A 16,425-nucleotide genomic window follows, 5' to 3' on the forward strand; every position below is an offset into this window, starting at 1 on the left:
ACCTCTAGGAGGAAGAATTACCTCAGGGTGGAAACAGAGCACAGAGCTGAGGAAGAAATATTCAGATTTAATGAAACCAGAGGTTACCAAGATCTGCCTGTCTGCAGGTACACAGCAGTCCTAAACCGTGAGGGTAATCCTGTACCTCAGCTCCCTACCGTTTGTGAATAAGAATTTTCCCCATTATCTTCAGTAAAGAGAATGCTGTTTACGTTCTTAAGGCTTCTTTATGACTGGGGCTCGGGTGCACAGACTACTACCATCATCATCACCCGCTATCTGGAAGCATTTACTGGAAGAACATTATATTGTGGAGTTTCATGTGAGTGTGTAATTTGAGAAGAGAGGACTCTTCTGACAGAAAACTGGCCACAGGGAGATACATTGTATACTGCGAGGAGAACAGCACCCTGCCATACACCACATGAGAGTACCACACAAACACACACTCACACACACTTTCTGTCCTCTCTTCTATAAGTTACAGGTGAACAGTTATTTTTCTCTCTCTTGAGAGGTACATGGGAAAATATCAAATCCTATTAGGAAATAATAGCAAATCCTATAATAAGGCTAAAACTCTAAGAGGGAAAACACCTACACACAGATACTGCACACAACATACAAACCTGCTGGGTTTTTCAAGAGGAAAATACGTCAGAAAATGCCAGTGTTTTTTTCCCTGAGGTGTCTTTTTTAATGCTTTTTTGGTCATTTTTCCAACATGTTTCTGGTGTTTTTTTTTAATGGCGTTTTCTGGTCCTTTTTTTTTTAACTTCATTCAATGATGAACAAATCACTAATGATTTGTCAAGCAAAACACTGCAAAATGCATTTTTAATGCTTTGTCTTTGACTATTATCAAGTATGCTGTGTCTTCAGTGCGGAAAAAGTCTGAAGAATGGTCAGATCACTTCTTTCAACCTCTTGGTGTCTTTGGAAACCTGAAGAGGATAAAAGAAGCTCAAAAGATTAAACATATGAACAGCATGTTGTGTTTACATAGAAATCCGTATGTTCATTTTTTTTGAGTGTTTACTTAGCGCTTTTTTACGCAGTTTTCATAGCAGAATCCGCTTAAAAAAGACATTGTGTCCAGATAACCTAATGGTCTCACTCTAACTTCTCGGCAGTTGCATTACTTCTCGATTTTATTTTTACACTTTTTTATATATGAGTCTATGGGAGCCAGATCTACAATAACAGGAAGTAATAACATGGAAGTAATTAACACTTTAATGCGAATTCCTCTAGATTTGTTGTAAAAACAAGGTGTTTTATAGTCAATAGGTGTGTGAAGTCAAGTAAACCACAAGAAACACGAGCAACGTAATCTGTCTGTGACATTTTAAAGTTGGCGCTATTTTACTCTGAGCAAAACATGCATCAGAAATGTTTACTTCTGTAAAGAAAGGTGTATTGAAAGCTGTGCCAGCGAAGGAAGAAAACCTGGCAAGGCAGGCATTTACTTCAAGGCATTTCACTGACCTAGCACATTTATCCAAGTCCTTTAATACAGCAGAAATAATATTTATATCACCTCTCATCGGCTCGCAGACATCCTCCCAGTTGTAGGAGTAGAATTCAGGAAGCCTGGATTCATTTAAATCTTCCAATTTAGCTTTGAAAATGTACAAATCTACCATTGTGTTTGCTAGAGAAAAAATATTTCATATTAACAAATTTACAATTTTTTTACATGATTTGGGGGCAGCCAACTTGTCTAAATGTAAAGAGCAGTTCAGAGATTCGCTTTACAGCAACCACATGACTTCGAAGGAATATAGTTATTGGCATGCCTATACAAGAAGAAGACAGCAGGGGCTTAACTATAGCAGGAGCATGAGTTTGATAGTTGGGGGCCCTATTGGAGATGTTGCATTGGGGCCCATAAGCTTCATGTGACGCCACTGGAAGAGAGGAATAAGTTAGCTGTCCCCATCGTTTACTCTCTGCCATCTACTTATCTGCCTCCAGCTTTATAATAAGGATGAGAAGACTGATAATCAAGTGAGTATGATATTGATGACCTATTCTTCGGATTAATGAGAACCCCACTGATCCGCTGACTGTAGGGTCTGCAGCCCCCTCATTGTTTACTAGACACAGTGCTGTCCTTTTTGTAGATAAAATTGTTACTGCAGCTCTTTGTAGCTCAGTCACATTTAAAGGGATTCTGTCAGCACAGAATGATTTTTCAAACCAATCACAGGTGCTCGGTGCACCTTTGGCATGGCCAAACATTTAACTCCATCTTCTCACCTACTTGTTTTCTATGGGTCTCTACCCCCCTCTCTTCTTTCATTGACAGCTCTGGTTTTATAGAGCCAGGGATGGACTGAGATAGATGGAAAAAAGTAGGTGGGAACTGGGAAGGTGACCTTAAATATTTGGCCCCACCATAGGCCCCACCATAATGCATTGAGCATCAGTAATTAGTTCAAACACTCATTCTGCACTAACAAAGTCCCTTTAAGTAAATGGGATTGAATTGCAATACTGTGCCAAGCCACTAGTTAATTTACAAGGTGAGCCTGGTAGACAATGAAGTGGGGTTCTGCAATTTGGACCTTCACTAACCTGATATTGATGCGTGCCTGCCAAATGTCCAAAATTTGCTGAGACTGTTCTGAATTCGAAACACAATTCCATTAAAATTGGAGCATCCCAGACCGAAAGTAGTGGAGTTTGTTTAAAATGAGTAGTAAGTCATTTAGATCACTTCACATAGAAGTATTTTGGTCAAAAATCTGCATTAATATATATAAACTTAAGCATGAAGTAAAAATTCTAAAGAGAAAACCATTCTGGTCTTATAGAAACTTTGCCTCCTATCAAAAATTCTGAAAGACCTAATAGAATATAAAAAAGAATAGTGTAGCTAAATGTACAATCAGGATATTTAAAAAAAATCTCTTTTATACAGGGTGGTCCAAAAGTAGGTGGACAGAAAGTGTAATAAGGTTATGAAGGGGGAGATTTATCAAACATGGTGTAAAGTGAAACTGGCTCAGTTGCCCTTAGCAACCAATCAGATTCCACTTTTCATTCCTCACAGACTCTTTGGAAAATGAAAGATGGAATCTGATTGGTTGCTAAGGGCAGCTGAGCCAGTTTCACAGATCTAATTTTCACAGATAGATCTCCCCCAAATCTGTTTTCTTTTCAGATATTTCAGATAACACATAATGGCAAATAATTTAAATACAGATCAAAGAAAATGGATTTTAACAGAGTATTGGAAATCTCAAAATGCTGAAACCGTTAGAGCAAATTGGCTTGAAACATTTGGTACTCAAGCCCCAAAGAGACAAACCATTTACCGCATTCGTGACAAATTCAATGCCACTGGCTCAATCCTTAATGCTCCAAAAACTGGTCGACCCAAAACAGTCTGTACAGAAGATAATAAACAACTTGTTGCTGAAACATTTGTTCAGAGTCCAAAAAAGTCCACAGAAGAGCCTCTTTGGAATTGGGAATTTCACGAGCTTCTATCATGCGAATCCTGAAATCTATTGGGTGGAAAACTTATCGTCCACGTCTAATTCATGGTTTATTGGAGGATGATTATCATCATTATTAGTCTGTGAGGAATGAAAAGTGGAATCTGATTGGTTGCTAAGGGCAACTGAGCCAGTTTCACTTTACACCATGTTTGATAAATCTCCCCCTTCATAAATTTATTACACTTTCTGTCCACCTACTTTTGGACCACCCTGTATAATAATAATAAGCATTAGGTCTCCATATAACGTTAGGTGATATTATGTACGAATTACAAAAAATACAAATCTTAACTAAAATATATATGTTTCTCTGTGATTTAAATTGGGTAGTCTAACAAAATGAACTCATTCCATATCGCTGTTCCTCGGTTAGTGAAGGGGCTGTAGTTCCCCGCACAGTGGATGTCGGGGAGCATAGATCGGAAAACATTAGGCAGCTGCAGCAATTCCTTTGTGCTGAGTCTTTTTTACTCTAAGGATTGATTGATTCCTGGTTGTAAGAATTAGAAAATTTTAGCACATTTTAGTTTATACCATCACTTCCTTTGGTGGAAAATCCCAAGGATCAGGCCCACAGCAAGCAACTGGTGGGCTTCAATCATATGGAACAATACCTGTAAAGCACCACCCTTTGTCAGTCGCTTTGAAGGACCACTTCCAGCAAGCATATCTCTTTACCATTCTGCAGAGTCTGTATGGGCGTGTGTAATTTGTGTAGTGTTTTATGAGCAATAATAAACATTTGGCAGCTTTCCACTTGATAGACTTTGTTTTTCTATGCCTAACTTATTTCAAATAGCAGTCTGTGTAAATTTGGTGTTAGTTTCTTTCAAAGCCACAAGTGTTTTGTCTTTGGGTTGAGAGCAAAGTTTATTCTGTACACATTTCATGTGTGGGCAAATTCATTCAATAAAAGGTTAACTTACATGTGCCACTGTGCATTTCTAGCCCATAGCTTTGTAGCACTTAGGTATGTGAAACATCCTACATTGAGATGAATATAAAGACTGAACCATCCTTACGTAGATAATAATCAAATGACAAAAGCTATTCATGCCATGTGTTTGTATGCAGGCTATAGGATACTATCTAATGAGCATTTCTCATAGAGGAGGTAGATGGTGTTACACGGCCTGTGTCTTTAAGAACTCCATAGGTTTCATAATCACTGTAGAATTAAGCTCACTGTCTGTTACATTTTTTGCATACATGCATTACATACTTTCTACTAATTTTCAAGTTAGAAAAAAGGAAAATGTATGGATCTCACCATGCCTGTTGCAGGATAAAAAGCACAGAAGTATTGAAGGATGCCGAATCCAGCCGGTGAAGCATGGCAAAGATGTCCAAGAAAAAGGGGAAAAAGCAGGCTCGAAAATCCAGTAAAATGAAAACAATCTTTATTCAAAATTCCATAAAAACAAGTGGATCCACATAACAACTAAACCCTGGTGCAACAAACACCCTTAATCATAAACTAGACAAAGGGGCTATGGGAAATATATTTAAACAAATGAAAACCAATGACCAAGGTGAACACATATACCAATAGGGAAACACTACACATGACATATTAATAAACTAATCAAACATAAAAACAGATGGCTGATGTTTTTAGTCTAGGAGGGGGCCAATAGCCATGACCCCATCCCAGGCTATTACTATCAGCCCGCAGCTGTCTTTTTAGCCTTTGGTGGTTAGTAATAATTGAGGGACCCCACATCATCAGTAAAGGCTAAGCAAACAGCTTAATGTGAGCTGTTATTAATAGCCTGGGAACCTATATGGCTATTGGCCCCTTCCCAGAATACTAACATCAGCCCCCAGTTGCCAGCTTTCCCTCAGCTGGTTAGGAAAACCAAGGGGGAAGGGGGACCCAACGCCGTTTTTTTAATTTATTTATTTAAATGTGCTACACAGTGGGTGCTGACTACAAGTCTAATCAGCGTCGCCTGGTCGCACTGATCACAGGAAGACCAGGTGAGAATGATGAGACTTGTAGCTAGCGTTGTTTCCAGGCGGGTGCTGACTACAAGTCTTATCAGCATTGCCTGGTCTTGCTGATCGCAAGGAGACCAAGTGCCAATGATGAGTTTATTTAAGCATGTGGTGCCTGGGAACACCAATAACTGTACTTTTTTCCCAGGCGTCGATACGTGTCTCACTGATGACATACACATTTAGTCTGTGGTACATGAAAAAAAAGGACATGGCTGCGGGTTTTTCAGGAAAAATCTGATATTAAACACAATGGGTGTGCGTGTGTCCGTATTTGCGGTCCTTAAAAAATGGACCTCATAAGGACGTCAATAACAGACGTGTGAAGAAGGCCTTATACTGTACAGTGGATTATGCATAGCACAAGACATTATAGCAAATGTCATCGACTTGGAAGCAAAGACCCAATTGTAATTCAAAAATAGATTGGTTTCCTTGCAATTTTTTCTTTTAGAGTAGTATTTTCCAGTAAAGCCATGTCATAAATTTTGGACCTTCTTCAGCAGGAAAATGTCATCATTATTATTGATGCAAAACCAAAACATCATCAGTAAATTTGACTTCAGGAATAAATATGATGGTGTTTGTTTATCTAATAATACACAGCATGTAAGCATCACTCCTAATTATCCTGTGATCTCTTAAAGTGACAGCTGTCAAACTGCTGCTGGGAGGTGTTTTCCATATAGTCATTCACATTATATTTACTGCGGTTCATCAAAATACATGAATAATCTTTGTGTTAAAATAATAATAAAACTGTAAAAAAATTGTGTAGGAAAATATGGATCTGGGTCACTGCACTGCAAGGACTGATTCCAGTTTTTAGTAAAGTAAATATTTAGCAAATGTCATTTTAACAGACAGCAATTATACATATGAAAGCGAATGTTGATGGCAAACGTTCAGCTCTCCAAGCTGAGTTACAACATTAACTGAACTGAGCTTTTCAGCCTTCTGATTGCTTAAGAACATTCATTTGTGTTACACCTTCTCATGTAAATCCCAAGTGATGAATTATCAACTAGTGTTGAGCGATATCTTCCGATATCGGGAAATATCGGATCGGACCGATACCCAAAAAGTATCGGACATCGCCGATTCCGATACCGGAAACCAATGCAAGTCAATGGGACAGAAATATCGGAATAAAAATAAACCCTTTCTTTCCTTGTAGGTTAATTCTACATGAAGAAAAACAACTAAGAATAATGTAGAATGTATTGGGGGAGGTGAGGGAGACAATAAAGGCATAGAGGTTTAGCCCAATCAAATGGAATAGCAGGAATTAATATTTTTTTTAAGACGTTCTGAGTTACGGAAATATTGACTATGTTAAGTTTTTTTATATTTTGTCAGATATTTATGTTTCCCTACTTCCATGCTCTTCACCTTCTTTTTTACTTCTCCCACACTTTCTCCTTCATAATCCTCAGCATCAGCATCTTTTTCATCAACTTCTTCTTCACCTTCTTCATCTTCTTCTTCTTCACCTTCTTCGCATTATTCTTTTTTTTTTACATTCTTCATATTCTTCTTATTCAACTATTATTCTTCTTCATATTCTACTTCTTCATCTTCTTCATATTCTTCTTCTTCATCATATTCTTATTTGTGACAGGCATTCCTGTAGTTGTTATCTATAAAAGTTTGAACATTACACCTTTCGTTCTGCCCGTCACAAAAGATTTACAACAGGATTTGTCCGCGTTCAGTTTGGCCTGCAGCAGCAGGTCTTTTCCAGGGGCACCATGAGGAGGAACGGACTCACCCCCATACACTGCTTAGTCATCTTCTGCTTATAATTTAGATATTATCTTTTGCTCTGATTTTTAGTCTTATGCTTAATGTTCTTCCGCTTTTTGTTCTGCAGCTTCTTGTACTTCTGCTTCTTGGTTTTCTGTCTCTTGTTCTTCTGTATCTTGGTGGTTGTCTTCTTCTTCTTTGTCCTCTTGGTCAACTTCTTCAGGTTCATCTTCTTGGTCTTCTTCGGGGTGGTCTTCAGGGTTTTCGTCTTCAGGGTCCTCGTCTTCGGGGTCCTCGTCTTCGGGGTCCTCGTCTTCGGGGTCCTCGTCTTCAGGGTCCTCATCTTCTTCGGGGTGGTCTTCAGGGTCCTCGTCTTCGGGGTCCTCATCTTCTTCGGGGTGGTCTTCAGGGTCCTCGTCTTCAGGGTCGTCGTCTTCGGGGTCCTCGTCTTCTTCGGGTTGGTCTTCAGGGTCCTCGTCTTCAGGGTCCTCGTCTTCGGGGTCCTCGTCTTCTTCGGGTTGGTCTTCAGGGTCCTCGTCTTCGGGGTCCTCGTCTTCTTCGGGGTGGTCTTCAGGGTCCTCGTCTTCAGGGTCCTCGTCAGGGAGATCCAGAGTGATTACCAAGAACCAGTTCAAAAAGCTTGAACTTGGAAATGTAGCAGAAGGTTCAAGAAGGCTGAGGAACTGCCGAGAACCAGCTGTGGTACTGGAACCCGGATGGGTAGCAGAAGGTACAAGAGCCAATGGAACTACCGAGGACCAGCTGACGGTACTGGAACTCGGTTACTAAGCAGGAGGTACTTGTGCCAGAAAGCACTACCATGGACCAGCAGACGTTGGTGGAACTTGGATACCGAGAAGGAGGCACCTAAGCCAAAGGCACTGCCGAGAACCAGCTGACGGTACTGGAACCCGGATGGATAGCAGAAGGTACCCATGTAAAAAAAAGTTGCAAGGCCTCGAGTCGGCCGCAGTTACCGAAACCCACAGTCCTACAGGGGGTGCTTGTCTTATTGGCACTATGGAACCAGCCTTCATTGCCAGATCCCGCAGCCCACATAGGCGTCACCTAAACTGCAGGCACCATAGAGTCGGCTAACCTGACCGCAACACGACAAGACAACGCATTGGAGGCAAAGTGACGTTGACACTACCCGGAAACAGCTGGCTTGCTAGAACCAGGCTGGGCAGGAGGGAGTACCCGTGCCAAAGACACTGCCGAGAACCAGCTGACGGTACTAGAACCCGGATGGGTAGCAGAAGGTACAAGAGCAAATGGAATTACCGAGGACCAGCTGACAGTACTGGAACCCGGATGGGTAGCAGAAGGTACAAGAGTCAATGGAACTACCGAGGACCAGCTGACGGTACTGGAATTCGGTTACTAAGCAGGAGGTACCTGTGCCAGAAAGCACTACCAAGGACCAGCAGACATTTGTGGAACTTGGATACCGAGAAGGAGGCACCTAAGCCAAAGGCACTGCCGAGAACCAGCTGACGGTACTGGAACCCGGATGGGTAGCAGAAGGTACCCATGTAAAAAAAAGTTGCAAGGCCTCGAGCCGGCCGCAGTTACTGAAACCCACAGTCCTACAGGGGGTGCTTGTCTTATTGGCACTATGGAACCAGCCTTCATTGCCAGATCCCGCAGCCCACATAGGAGTCACCTAAACTGCAGGCACCATAGAGTTGGCTAACCCGACCGCAACACGACAGGACAACGCATTGGAGGCAAAGTGACGTTGACACTACCCGGAAACAGCTGACGTGCTGGATCCAGGCTGGGCAGGAGGGAGTACCCATGCCAAAGGCACTGCTGGGAAACAGCTGGCAGTGCTGGAACCCAGGGTAAATACTAAAAACAGAGTGGAGCCAGAGAGGCCTAATTGGAGCAAGTTTAAAATCAATAGTAGTGTGAATGTGGACAGAGCAGGAGAATTTTCCGGACACACAGCAGGGGAACAGCTGACGTTACTGAACCCCAATAACACTGGAGCAAGCGTTGACTGTGCAGACGGCACTTCTGAGCAGCAACTAGCGGTATTGGAGCCCAGGGTAAATACTAAAAACAGAGGAGCCAGAGGCATAATTGGAGCTAGTTTTAAATCAGTAGTACAGTGGATGTGGACAAAGCAGGAGAATTTGCCGGACACACAGCTGGGGATCAGCTGACGTTACTTAACCCCAATAACACGGCAGCAAGCATTGACTGTGCAGACGGCACTTCTGAGCAGCAACTAGCGGTATTGGAGCCCAGGGATAATACTGAAAACAGAGGAGCCAGTGGTGTAATTGGAGCAGCTTTAAAATCTGTAGTAGTGAGAATGTGGACAGAGCAGGAGAAATTGCCGTCCGCACTGCAGGGGAACAGCTGACGTTACTGAACCCCAATAACACGGCAGCAAGCGTTGACTGTGCAGACAGCACTTCTGAGCGCCAACTGGCGGTGTTGGAGCTCAGGGATAATACTAAAAACAGAGGAGCTAGAGGTGTAATTGGAGCAACAGAGCAGGAGAAATTGCCGGATACACAGCAGGGGAAGAGCTGACGTTACTGAACCCCAATAACACGGCAGCAAGTGTTGACTGTGCAGACAGCACTTCTGAGCGCCAACTGGCAGTGTTGGAGCTCAGGGATTACAGTTCAGGTGGTAGAAACATGAACACAACAGGAGACCTGGATACTGTTGCCAACCAATTATTTATTCTGGAAGAGGACTGGCAAATTCATGAGAGATCCAGGCCTTGTTCATTTTGAGAAAAGTAAGCCGGTCAACGTTATCGGAGGATAGTCGCATGCGACGGTCTGTTAGTACACCACCTGCGGCACTAAAGACGCGCTCCGATAATACACTAGCAGTAGGGCAAGCTAGCACCTCCAATGCATACTGGCTAAGCTCTGGCCATGTATCCAGCTTACAGACCCAAAACTTGAAGGGAGAAGAGCCGTCTGGGAGTACACTGAGAGGGCAAGACATGTAGTCTGTCACCATCTGACGGAAACGTTGCCTCCTGCTGACTTGAGCCGTCTGCGATGGTGTAGACATTTGTGGCGGCGGGGACACAAAACTTTGCCCCATTTGGGCCATAGTGGTCTTGCCTTGTGCTGAGGTGCTGCTTCGGCTCCCTCTTTGTGCAGAGCTTCCTCCACTGCCTCGACACACTGAGCTGCTTTGTAAAGCACTAGCAGCACTGCTTTCGGTTGGAATGGAGAACATGATGGAATGCACCAGTGCGTCTTGGTACTCCCGCATTTTACACTCCCGGTTCAATGGTGTTATGAGGCTTTGTAAGTTGTCCCGGTAGCGAGGATCTAGGAGGGTGGACACCCAATAATCAGCCGTGTTGAGAATGTGGGCGATGCGGCGGTCGTTTCTCAGGCACTGCAGCATGAAATCAACCATGTGCTGCAGACTGCCAACTGGCCAAGAAACGCTGTCCCCTGCTTGAGGCGTGATCTCTGCCTGCTCTGCATCACCCCACCCTCACTCTAGATACTGACTACTAGAGCATTGTGTACCTCCCTCCTCTGGACAGATGTCTTCCTCCTCCATTGACTCCTCCTCATCCTCCTCACAAAGTGTCCCCTGCCTAGGCTTTTGGGAGGAACCACGTTGCGCAGACTGTAGAGAAGCAGCTGGCATTTGTGACTCCTCATCCTCCACCTCTTCCAAAACCTCCTCCCTTAGTGCTTGCAGTGTTTTTTCAAGCAGGCAGATAAGGGGGATAGTCATGCTGACTAGTGCATCATCTGCACTCGCCATCCGCGTGGAATAATCGAAGGCACGCAAAACGTGGCAATTGTCCTTCATAGGCGCACTGCGACTTGTTTGCGCCTGCTGCAGCTGGTACTCCATTACTGCTGCCTGCTGCTCACACAACCTCTTCAACATATGTAACGTTAAATTCCACTTGGTGGGTAGGTCACATATGATGCGATGTTCCGGAAGACGTAATCGGCGCTGCAGAGCTGCAATGCGCGATCTTGCATTGCTGGAACGCCGCAAGTGAGCGCACTCTATGCGGACCTTGTGAAGCAGTGCATCAAGATCCGGATAGTCCCTCAAAAAACTCTGTACGACCAAGTTGAGCACATGTGCCAGACATGGGATGTGAGTGAGGTTGCCTAGGCCCAGAGCTTCCACCAGATTTCGGCCATTGTCACACACTACCATGCCTGGCTGGAGATTCGCTGGCACAAACCACACGTCGCTCTGCTGCTTGATGGCATTCCAGAGCTCCTGCGCTGTGTGGCTTTGATTCCCCAAATTAATTTTAATACGGCCTGTTGACGTTTGGCCACGGCTGTGCTCATATCGGTCATCATAACAGGTAACCATTCACGGGTCGATGTGGAGGTAGACCGTGACGGCTCCTGCAGCGCTGATTCCGAGGAACTGGAGTATGAGGAGGAGTCAATTTGTACAGACTGGATTCCTGCAATCCTTGGAGTTGGCAGAACACATACAGCGCCACTCTCAAGATCTGTACCCGGCTCCACAACATTTACCCAATGGGCAGTGAGGGAAAGGTATCATCCCTGTCCATGCTTACTGGTCCACGCATCGGTGGTCAGGTGGACCTTGCTACTGACGGCGTTTTGTAGCGCATGTTTAATTTTTCCCTCCACATGCTGTTGCAGGGCAGGGACGGCTTGCCTGCTGAAATAAAAGCGGCTGGGCACGTTGTATTGTGGGACGGCCAATGCCATAAAGTTACGGAAGGTGTCAGTCTCCACCAGCCTGAATGATAGCATTTCAAGGGCCAGTAGTTTAGCAATGCCAGCATTCAGAGCCTGTGCTCGGGGGTGGTTTGCCGAGTATGGGCGCCTTTTCTCCCATGCCTGTGCTAACGATGGCTGTAGACTGGCCTGGGAGTGTGAGGATGACAGGGAAAGTGGTGCTGTGGGTGGAATTATACTGTGTCTCTGTACAACAGTGCCAGAGATTCTTCCATGGCGATCCTGTGAGGAAGCCGAACCAGCTGTGTGTGAGCTGGAGGAAGAGGCTACAACACGAGCTGAAGAGGTGGTAGGTGGCGCTGTAGGTTGGCCTAGGTCTTCAGTGTGTTTTTGTAACTCCACCACGTGCTTGGTCCGCACATGTTTCCACATATTTGTGGTATTGAGGTTGCTGACACTTTTCCCTCTTTTCACCTTCTGATTACACAGCTTGCATTTGACAAAGCAAATGTCATCTGCAACTGTGTCAAAAAAGGACCAGGCACTGCAAGTCTTGGGAACGCCCGCTTTGGATTTTGGAAGAGCCATGCTCCTAATGGGTGCCGAAGTGGAGGCTACAGGCAACCAAGTCTGCCCCCTCCCTCTCCCTCCTTTTTGGGCCGTTCGGGGAATCTCTTCCTCAGAGCTGCTCCCACCACCTTCCTGTCCCTCACGCCATGATGGGTCAAGGACCTCATCATCTACACCACCCTCTTCAAACAACTGCTTCTCCTGGGTAGTCTCGACAGCACAGTACGCACCAGAAAGTGGCACCTGAGTCTCATCATCAGATGCATACTGAGGTGTGCTGCTGACCATAGGCACTGGCCCACCCGCCTCTTCAGATTCAGAGAGACAAAACGGTTGCGCATCACTGCATACTACCTCTTCTTCAAATTCTCGAATTCTGCTTGGCTGGCCCCCTCTTTCCAAGCCAAGAGATTCAGGGAACAGAAGTAGAGATTGCTCCTGTCCAGGGCTCTCTGACTGCCTGGGCAATTTGGCAGGTGGTGAAGAGACAGATGGGTGCTCTTCAGTGCTCAGGACTTGAGAGGATCTGGAACTAATTGAAGTCGATGCGCTAGCTGCCATCCATCCGACAACGCCTTCAGTTTGGTCCTCCCGCAGCAGTGGGGTACGGCTAGCTCCTACAAAGCTGAGCATAAAGGACTGTTCCCTGGTAAAACTGGGGGATGCTGAGTCACTGGTGCCCGCAGCAGGCACAGAATCCCCACGTCCTCTCCCTGCAGGCACAGAATCCTCACATTCTCTCCCTGCAGAAACTCCACGCCCACGCCCATGACCACATGCCTTACTCCCTGCCTTCTTCATCTTGGTAGACTGATAAAGATAGGCAGAAAAGTACTAAGGGCTTAGTGTGCTTATTCCTGAACAGCTGCTAACAGGTATAAGAAACACTAATTTTATAAAGTGTGGACTAGACTTTAATATGAGCTAATGTGGCCTACACAACTGTAAAGTGGAGTGTTTGGTGAACTTTATTTAGGGTTTTTTTGTCACAAAAAGACACTGGATGTGCCCAAAGATGTAATACCGATAGTATCACAAACTTTTTGTAGCTGTTACAATGTAGGAAGGTAACCTACAATGCAATAGATGAGGCTACAAAAAATAGGCTAATACTAATCTGTCTGGGGCAGCAGGGCACAATGCTGCAGAAAGGCTCCTCTATCTACTCCTATATAGTGTGTTTGGAACCAATGTAGCTGAATACGGATGGAACCACCACACTAATAGGAGAAATCAGGAAAAATGTTCAATTAGCAAAAAAGGACAATGTATGAGGCAGTGACGCACGCTGAGCGCACTACAACCAGACGTGGCTGAAGCACACACTACAGCATGAGCTGCATTCACACACAGAGACCTTGCAGACAGGCGTGAACAGTGCAGATGCAGAGCACTGTGCACTAGCGCTGCAAGACAAAAAAAAAATTCTTTATCTACTCCTATATAGTGTGTTTGGAACCAATTTAGCTGAATACGGATGGAACCACCACACTAATAGGAGAAATCAGGAAAAATGTTCAATTAGCAAAAAAGGACAATGTATGAGGCAGTGACGCTCGCTGAGCGCACTACAACCAGACGTGGCTGAAGCACACACTACAGCGTGAGCTGCACTCACACACACAGACCTTGCCGACAGCGGTGAAGAGTGCAGATGCAGAGCACTGTGCACTAGCGCTGCAAGACAAAAAAAATTCTCTATCTACTCCTATATAGTGTGTTTGGAACCAATTTAGCTGAATACGGATGGAACCACCACACTAATAGGAGATATGAGGAAAAATTATGAATTAGCAAAAAAGGACAATGTATGAGGCAGTGACACACACTGAGTGCACTACAACCAGACGTGGCTGAAGCACACACTACAGGGTGAGCTGCACTCACACACAGAGACCTTGCAGACAGCGGTGAACAGCACAGAGAACTGTGCACTAGCGCTGCAAGGCACAGCGATTTATAAAGTAGCTTGGGTAAAGCAGAATAGACCAAATAGGTAGCTAAAACTGTCCCTCAGAACAACAGCGTCCTATCCCTAACTGAATTCACAGCAGAGTGAGCTCAAAATGGCGGCGGCGACTTTTATAGTGCATCATGACATCATTTCAGCAGCCAATCACAGCCATGCCATTAGTTAAGATGCCTACATGCCTCATTGGCTGAATAAAATGAAACTGGCTCATTGCATTATGGGAACTTCCGATTCCGGTATACGATATTGTAAAAGTATCGGAATTCCGATACTGCGAATATCGGCCGATACCCGATATTTCAGTATCAGAATGCTCAACACTATTATCAACACTAAATGATATAGGATCTCTACTCTATAATCTGTTATAAGAAAGAATGTTCATATATTAGAACATTCAGACTATATTACCAAACCTATCAGGTTTCAATAAATAATTTTCCAAACATAGACCACCCAAAAATTGGTCTCTCACGTACACAAATCTCTTTCACGCAGGATACAATCTATTCCTCCTTGGTGCTCTAAAGATTTTATAAAGGTGTGTAAGAAAATGTTTTTAAGTTTGGTATAAGATTGGACCCCTTCCCAGCTGCATAAATTCAACCTCGAGTACCCAGAAATATAAGAAAGGCCAAGATGTACAGCCATTCTGGACAGATATAGCATGAGAACTAAATAAAATCAATAGCAGCTCTATGCAGTGCAAACCTGATATATTTTTACTACACCTACTACCTAATTCACCCACACCACCACACAAGAACTTGAATCAGAGTCGTTCCTTCTGCATCATGTAAATTCACCATTAATTCATCATTGTCCATTGACTACTAAAGTAGGTCATATCTGCTGGACATATTGAGCTTTCAAAAATCTAGCACCCTTGGGGAAAATTCAGATATTTTTCCAACCCAAGCAAATTGTGAGGAATAGAATCACCAACAATTCCCCTCTAAAATTATGCTATCTTAACCCCTTTACACGTTTGCACGTTAATGACCAGGCCAATTTTTACAATCCTGACCACTGTCACTTTATGAGGTAATTACTCTGGAACGCTTCAACGGATCGCACTGATTCTGAGAACGTTTTTTCGTGACATATTGTACTTCATGATAGTGGTAAAATTTCTTCGATATCACTTGCGTTTATTTGTGAAAAAAATAGAAATTTGGCAAAAATTTAGAAAATTTCGCAATTTTCAAACTTTGAATTTTCATGCCTTAAATCAGAGAGATATGTCACACAAAATAGTCAATAAATAACATTTCCCACATGTCTACTTTACATCAGGGTTAAAATTTGACCAGCGATTTTTCATTTTTACAACAAAATATACAAAACCATTTTTTTAGGGATGACATCACATTTGAAGTGACATTGAGGAGCCTTTATTACAGAAAATACCCAAAAGTGACACCATTCTAAAAAGTGCACCCCTCAAGGTGCTCAAAATGACATTCAAGAAGTTTATTAACCCTTCAGGTGCTTCACAGGAATTTTTGGAAGGGTATCATTAAAAAATGGACCCCAAAATTTGTTGTTCAATTCCTTCTGAGCACGCCGATACCCCATATGTGGGGTAAAACCACTGTTTGGGCACATGGCAGGGCTCGGAAGGCAAGGAGCGCCATTTGACTTTTTGAATGCAAAATTTGCTTGAATAATTAGCGGACGCCATGTTGCGTTTGGAGAGCCCCTGATGTGCCTAAACAGTCGAAACCCCCCACAAGTGACACCATTTTGGAAACTAAACCCCTCAGGGAACTTATGTAGATGTGTGGTGAGCACCCTGAATCCCCAGAAGCATCACAGAAGTTTATAACATGGCGCCATGAAAATAAAAAAAATCTAACTTTTTCCACAAAAATGATTTTTAGCTCCAAATTTTTTATTTTCACAAAGGTAAGAGGAGAAAATGGACCCCAAAAACGTTTGTGCAATTTTT

This window comes from Phyllobates terribilis, unplaced genomic scaffold (assembly GCF_046119375.1).
Source record: "Phyllobates terribilis strain yellow unplaced genomic scaffold, ASM4611937v1 Scaffold_4__5_contigs__length_816908805, whole genome shotgun sequence".
Lineage (NCBI taxonomy): Eukaryota > Metazoa > Chordata > Amphibia > Anura > Dendrobatidae > Phyllobates > Phyllobates terribilis.